Source organism: Limulus polyphemus, unplaced genomic scaffold (genome assembly GCF_000517525.1).
Source record: "Limulus polyphemus unplaced genomic scaffold, Limulus_polyphemus-2.1.2 Scaffold1775, whole genome shotgun sequence".
In the NCBI taxonomy this organism is placed as follows: Eukaryota; Metazoa; Arthropoda; class Merostomata; order Xiphosura; family Limulidae; genus Limulus; species Limulus polyphemus.
This window is the reverse complement of record NW_013667385.1, coordinates 43,548-51,562: the sequence shown is the minus strand read 5'-3', so window position 1 is coordinate 51,562 and position 8,015 is coordinate 43,548. Positions and strand designations below refer to the sequence as shown.

At 32.0% G+C, this 8,015-nt stretch overlaps 1 protein-coding gene across 3 annotated transcripts in view; it reads left to right on the top strand.

Moving 5' to 3' along the window:
• The first annotated feature begins 1,406 nt into the window (after positions 1–1,406).
• LOC106464902 overlaps positions 1,407–8,015 on the top strand; it is a 19,813-nt gene continuing 13,204 nt past the window's right edge. For all 3 annotated transcript variants that reach the window (XM_022392707.1, XM_013925072.2, XM_022392706.1), the window contains exons 1-2: positions 1,407–1,983; positions 6,450–6,582. The gene's annotated coding sequence lies outside the window, so the exon portion shown is untranslated. The remainder of the gene's footprint in view (positions 1,984–6,449; positions 6,583–8,015) is intronic.

The following is an 8,015-nucleotide window of genomic DNA, read 5'->3' as shown; positions in this document are numbered from 1 at the left end:
ATAAAACTTGTTCAAATGTCGGAATGAAATATTGTCAACGGTTTAGTGTCTTGCAAGGTTTGTAAGTAGAAATAAAACTTGTTCAAATGTCGGAATGAAATATTGTCAACGGTTTAGTGTCTTGCAAGGTTTGTAAGTAGAAATATAACTTGTTCAAATATTGGAATGAAATATTGTCGAAGGTTTAGTGTCTTGCAAGTTTTGTAAATAGAAATAAAACTTGTTCATATGTCGGAATGAAATATTGTCGATGGTTTAGTGTCTTGCAAGGTTTGTAAGTAGAAATATAACTTGTTCAAATATTGGAATGAAATATTGTCGACGGTTTAGTGTATTGCAAGGTTTGTAAGTAGAAATAAAACTTGTTCAAATGTCGGAATGAAATATTGTCGACAGTTTAGTGTCTTGCAAGGTTTGTAAGTAGAAATAAAACTTGTTCAAATGTCGGAATGAAATATTGTCGACGGTTTAGTGTCTTGCAAGGTTTGTAGTAGAAATAAAACTTGTTCATATGTCGGAATGAAATATTGTCGATGGTTTAGTGTCTTGCAAGGTTTGTAAGTAGAAATAAAACTTGTTCAAATGTCGGAATGAAATATTGTCGATGGTTTAGTGTCTTGCAAGCTTTGTGAGTAGAAATAAAACTTGTTCAAATATTGGAATGAAACATTGTCGCCAGTTTAGTAACTTGCAAGGTTTGTAAGTAGAAATAAAACTTATTCAAATGTTGGAATGAAATATATGTGACTATTACTAATAATAAATACTTTTGTTTCTTTATCCTGTTTTTTAGATAAATAGTTCTAAGAAAGAAACAGCTGATGTCTTAGCTAAGTTGCCAGAGGATGAACTTCAAAAGTTACTGGAAGAAGCAGTTACATTTAACAGACCTAGGAGTACAGACAGTTATTTGTTACACAGATTGAAGTTAGAGCACGCCGATTCTCGTGGAGATGTCACTAAACATTCCTTGTGTCGTGGAGTGGAAGATGGTGTTTCCCAGTCAACAAATATTACCCATTTTTTAAACAACAAAAAGAATCTCTTACAACTAAAGAATTTCCATAGTTGTGATTCTGAAGAGAGTTTTAATGGACCTGTTGTAACATCTTGTGATTTTAATGTAAAGCATGAAGGATCGTGTGTATGTGAAAACAGTGGGGAAGAAGATAAAATACAAAAAAGTATTGATGATAATTCTCAGAGTTTTCATTCTCACTCTTTACAAGATCTGTACAATTCAAGGTTAAGTGAACAGACTGAATTCATGCGTGCTGCTGGAATTGGCCGTGGTATAAAAAGTGCTAGACCTGTGCGGACAAACCCGTTCACTCATTTTCCTCATACAGGTGTAGTAAAAAAGAACATATCTAATGAGAACAAAGATGAGTCCTCAAACAGTCTCTCACTTAATAGTTTGCCAATAATAAAATCAAACCAACCAGTAGAATCATTGGAGCTTTGTGATACGAGTTGTAAAGAATATTTAGGTGATAATTGTGATTATCAAAAATTGACTAACAAGGACACGGCTAACGAAGAGAATATTTCAATTAATGTACATAAAGATAGTTATTCAAAAAATATTAAAGATTCTAGTCTTGAAATGGTCAAGTTAACTAGTAAAACTCTTGAAGGTAATTCCAGTTGTTGTGATAATGTAGATATTGACAGTTGTTCCATAGTTAAATGTAAGTCTTCAGTTCAAAGCATGTCGTATACAGATACATCAACAGCTGTTGAACATGCTGAAATACAGGAACATCAACAGCAAAATAGTTTCAAATGTTTGCCCAAAGAAGTTGAGTTAAAAACATGTACAGATGAAATTAGTACAAGTGAAAAGACTGACAAACCTCCAGTTCTTAAAACAGCAATGAGTGAAAATTTTGCTGCCATGGTTTCTCAGACCCTTAGTGTTTCAGATAAAAGATCTAACAGATCAGCAGAAGTGGATGAGAAAAACTACCTATTTCTCTTCAGGTAAAACACTACTGAGATTTATTTATAAATAATTTTAGTTACTTGGGAGAAAATGTAGCGCTACCTTTTTCTGTTTGTCACTTAATGTTACAAACTCTTTCTTGTAATTGAACATTTGTAACAAATCTTACTAATTAAATGCAGAAAGCTGGAAAATTGTCAGAAACCAACATACTAGATTACAAACTTGTTGCATTAAAGTATGACATCACCAGTACAAAAGCATTCCTGCTCAAACTGTTTTCAACATTAAATATATCTGTTTATAGGATTTCCCCTATATTTTCATTTTTTCCCCATAGCTCTTTCAAATAATTTTTGCAAAACATTAAGTCAATTTGATGTGTTAATTGTGTTACATCAAGTTTTTACTCAAAAATATTTTAGACTTGAGATTTTGTCATTTCGTAACATTTATTTAGTGTATTTGAAGAAGAAAAATCAAAAAATGCTCAAATTTTGATATCTGTACAGGTCTGATGAGTGTTGCTTGTACAGTGCACTTGTTAATTTTCTTATTCTTTTTTCCAAAAGAATAGCTTTAAATTAGCTAAAAAGCTATTATCCATTTCCGATTTTCAAGCAGTTTCTTTGATTTTTCTGCTTAGTTTTTGTGTGTGCCATAGTTACCATGCTTCTATAGATGTCAAGTGGTTTGATCATTTGCTAATAAAACACAGCCTTAGAAAGAGCTATAAATAAAGTTTAACTATGATTGGATAGAGCAAGTTAATATTTGTAGCTCCTGTAGCATTGGTGAAAAGCATTGAGTGGGAAGGTTTGAAGATTTAGGAACAAACAACAGAGCTGTGAAAGTTTTTTTAGTTTCTGTAAACAATTGTTTGTTCTGTAAAGAGTTTGTATGTTAAATTATATATGTGAAAGTTAGACATTTTTTTCAGTGGGAAGACGTCAGATAAGCCTATTTAGGTTTAGTGTATATATATGTGAAAGTTATACATTTTCTTCAGTGGGAAGACATCAGTTAAGCCTATTTAGGTTTAGTGAGTAAGATGGACAATGGCAAAAGATTCAGATGTCTAAATCCTTATTTATTGAATTTTTTTATCATATTCAAACAATGCAGGTGAATAAATTAGCTTATTTATAATTACAATTATATGTTTTAAAACATTTCTACTTTTATTAGTGATAGTAAAATATGTTTTAATTATTTGATTATTAGTTCATTTGATTTACATAAATCAGTGGGGTATTACTACATATTTGAAAACCAAACAAAATGACAACCTTATGATTGTCCCTTGACATGATCGAGTTGTTAAGTAAGAAGTGTTCATATTATCTTTAAGACAAATTTGTGCCAAAAGTTTTTCACTAAAATGTTTTTTCCCCACAAAAAGCATTTATCGTTTCTTTATAGTATAAGTTTTTGATTTAATTGTACCACAATGGTCTTTGTATGACTTGTAAGATTGATTAGTACATTACAGCCAAAATTATAAGATAGTGGCACATCAGCTTATATCAGGCCTCGACATATCCCAGGCACCAGGTCACCATGGTGACTAAAAATTTCATCGTGGTGTCTAGTAGTTTTTCTCATCTTATCTGTGCATAGGGTTGGGCTAAATAGAACTTGAATCTAGAAGAGTTAAGAGTTCTGGACTGTTGGAAGTCCAGAACTGTTTTCTCCTTTTCAGAGTCCTAAATCGATCTTTGTTTCTAGGATTTTAATGGTGGATTCAGGAATGAAGTGCTACAGCTGCACAACATGCTACTAATTTCATGCTATTTTGTTATCCTTCTTTCTCTCAATTCAACCAATCAGTGTGCATGTTTAGACTTGTATTGGACCAAAGGCAGTTACTTCAGGCAATATTATCAAGTGGTTGTTGATATTATGTGATTGTTAGCATACGCTCGTTGGTGTGAAAGTGGATAAATATTCACTGGTCCGGGGAAAGCAAAAATTGCAGATAACAGAAACGGTGGATAATCGAGGTGCTGGTGTAGCTCACTAGCTAGCCCGTTGTTTAACCCAGATAAACATTTTATTATATTTAAGTTCCTTGTTTTAAATTAAAATTTTGTTTTGTTATTTAATCACATTATCAGGAAAAATTATAAAAAGTTGTCATAATCGTAAAAGCCAAGTGTCGGTCGGACAGTCAGTCAGTCGGGCTCAATTTCTCCAAATTTCGTGAGTTACAAGAGTCCAATTTAACTTTTTCTTCTAAAATACTTTCTAATTTGATTGCCCGTTTTCGTTTTAGTTGCATTTAATTGCTAATATAGGCGTAAGTAACTAAATTTCAGCACTTTTTCTGCTATAGACACAGAAGTGCATTCACACCCTATTGACTCCTGTGAAAAATAAGTCAAAACTTAGTGCAAATCTATGCTTAGGAATTATTACAAAAAAGCCTTTGTTAAAATACACTGAAGATATCAATTATCTGTAGGGAAGAGGACAATGCGTAACTGGGCAACACCCCAATACAACCTCAACATGCATCTGTGGTTAAAGGATGTCCGCTGTGCAGCGGAGAACAGTTGAGTGAAATCTTAATATGTATTTTGTGTGTTTTCGTATATTATCTTTCAAGTCACTAGTCAAATGAAGTTAACCAAGCTACAAATATTTTGTATTCCTGTCTTAACAGCTAAAAATAAAAGAGGCAAGGCTAGGCTTGAACCAGATAACCCCGGATATCATGCAACTCCTGAACTTTTGCAACCAAAATTAATTTCTGAGCAACAATTTCTCCAAAACGTGTAGGTTATTGTCTAGAATTGTAATGGTACAATTATTCCGAGAAAATATGTGAAAAAGAATAACTGCGGATAATCGAGGCAGTAGAGTAGCCCCATTTCCCGGTACAAACAGTAGTAGAGTTATATTAGGCACACCTGGCTCCTGAGATTTGGAGCTGGCTCCTAGATCTGAAAATATTTGTCGAGGCCTGGCTTGGCTCATTGAGACATCCACATAAAACTAAGTATTTCTTGTTTCTATCAATGCATTTATGGAAAGAAAGTTAAACTTGTATGAAAGATTTATAGCTGGTTTGTGTTGTGTGAAAAACCAATCCTTTAAGACAATAATAATTGACTATTTGGGAAAAACTATCGTATCACAATTAAACACAAAAATAATGACGTATTATTAGTTTTTGTCGTGCATACATCTTTCTACACTAGTTTTGAAAACATGTTTATGGTTATTAATCTTCATATTAGACCCCCAACACCCCACTCCTAAATTAATAAATAAATAACACAAGAGCCAAAACTAGTTGAAAAGCAAATATCTCTACCTAAAGTAGGAGTTTTGTGACAGCAAAATAAAATGTTTTGTATTTTTGGGAGTTAATAAGACTTCGAGGATTGACATCAGTATCATTTAAGTTCAGAATTTAAGTGTTAAAGCATAAAGTTTTTTTGTTTTTCATGTAAACTGATGTTTTTATCATTTTTATTGAAGCTCTGAAAGCTTCTCACTTACAAGGGTTAAAATATAAGGCATTGAATGACTGTAAGCCTAACAAGGGTTAAACTTTTTTTTGATTGCTGAAACATTAATACAATCCCTTGGTGCATTATGAAACTTCCATCCATGTATCTATACCTCCATATGTTTGGTGGTTTTTCAGTGTTACATAATTATTGTAATATTTACACATCAATGGTATATGTACACACGACACCGAATACTTACAGGAGTGTAGATAGAGATAATTTTCTTTATTTAACCATCTCTCCATAATATCTTGTAATATTATGTTTCTGGACAAAACTTTTGTAATTATTTTGTTGGGAGTCAGAATATCATTCAATCAGATTATATTCTGGTGAATTGCCGAATCAGAGAATAAAAGGTTGTAAAAATTCATTTGTATTTTGTATTTTGGACAGGTAAAATATTAACGTACGACATACACAAGTACAAGATGTCAGTTTCTTGACATTTTGTAACATTGTGTAAAGCCCTGGCATTATTGGTCAGTAAGTCTAGAATCAAGGAAACTGACCATTTTCATAGTACATGAAACTAAGATTTCTCTTACTAACCTGTAAACACAATCACAATTGTTTATGGTAATTTATTCATGGCCAAGTTAAATATAGCCAGTGTTATTCCTAATGCTGTGTTCTTGTGCCATAATTAAAAGTTTGTGTTTTTAACTTTAAACTTTTCTTATTGAAATTGTGTTACGTCTTACTACTTTACAATAATAAGTATTATTCCCATGATAATAAATCTACAGTGTGATGTAGAATGAACTGTTACCTGCATCGTGGCTCATTTAACCAATAAGTAATGGGATTATAACATTGCCTCTTAGTACGCTTGCCAACCAGGTAAGTTTGAATGGATTTTTCCTCTTGTCAGTTTAAATTATTATTTGTTCTTGGTATTGGGTAGTAAGCTTTGTTATTCACTGCATAAAAAAACATGTATTTAATTTGTGTTTTCTAATCTGTCTGCTTTCATTACACAGCTGATCTATTCAAAATCATCAGATCCAATTAATGATCTTAAGATTACATACGTCCATGGAACAAGTATTGGAGAACCTGAATGCATTAGTTGGGCTTTAGGTAATCATCCTTCTGTGGAGTCAGTCATTAGTGGTAAGTGATAGATAGTTTTTAAAAAGTTACTGTAACAGGTGTTTTGGGCATTTCCCTTTGCTGTTTGTTTATATTTTTACCTTTGTGGTAGTTAAAATGAAAGTTTAATAGATTACATTCAACTAATTTATTATTTTCACAGGAAATTTGTGAATAATCAGTAACACTAATTTTGATGATCTGATTATTTTCGTGAGTCAATATAATAATTTGTAAAAACTATTTCAATTAATTGGATAGTTGAAATAATCAGTAACACTGATTTTGATGATCTGATTATTTAACATGACAATCGGTATGATCAATTAATCGAGCGAATCACCCATTTGTAGTGACCTATGTTTGAGTGCTATTGAAGAGTAACCTTTACATTGTCAGGAGAAAAACCACTTTTCAAAGGCATGCAACCTTTTTTTGCAAGGAGTGTTTAATATGTAGCCATGAGAGAAAGAAATGGAACCGTTAGAATTTTAGGCTTGTAAGACCAGTTCAAATGCTACCCATCTGAATGATGTGTTAACAGCAGTCGTATTGATTACTAGAAATCAACTGAGACATGTTCACAGCATGTTACTGAACTGTGATGACCTCCAATCAATATGGCAGTCCTCAAGTCCTGCAGAAAATAGTTCATCAGATACAATTTAGGTCAGGTTCAAATTTGCTAAAACACGTGCTAATAATTAATATCCAATCTTGTCTATATTTACATGAGCTTTAAAAAAATCATAAGTGACCTTGAAAACAAAAGACAACTGAAGAACTGATGTTCAGGTTATTAACTCTTTCAACAAGGCTCGGACTCTGGGACCGACCATGTAACCATTTTGTGCTTGTTATAGTTTTCATGCTATAACTTTTAAATTAGTAAGCAAATGTTAACAAAATTTGGCAGATTACCAGTAAACATTACAATGCTTTAATATGCAAAATATAAAATTTTTTGTTTTTATTAAGTCTTAAGGTTTGTAAAGCAATGTTTTTTTCATGCTTTTTTTTTTCTTTTCACATGTTGCCTATCTATCATGCAACGTAATATTTATTTTAAGATTAGAAATACTTTTATGCATCATAAAATTTTGTAATTTCACATGTGAAATCTTTATAATGTCCAGATAGTTATCAAATGTTCCTTAAGAAAAAACTTTATAATTTATCTGTTCTTTTCAGTAATTAATCTCTGTACGGGTTTTGTAGATTTGACCGATCTCACAACCACCATAAAAAATAAGGAAATATAAATTATGCCTCCTTCATTCTAGAATGAACACAAATTATAACACAAAAACATAAATGTTTAGACTAAATAGCTTAAATCTCATAACATTATACATTTATTTATTATTTTTATTATATTGACCTTTCAGCTGTACCTGGCTAGCAATGCAGAAGTTACAATAACACGGCTCACACACGTGCACTCGTGTTACTGT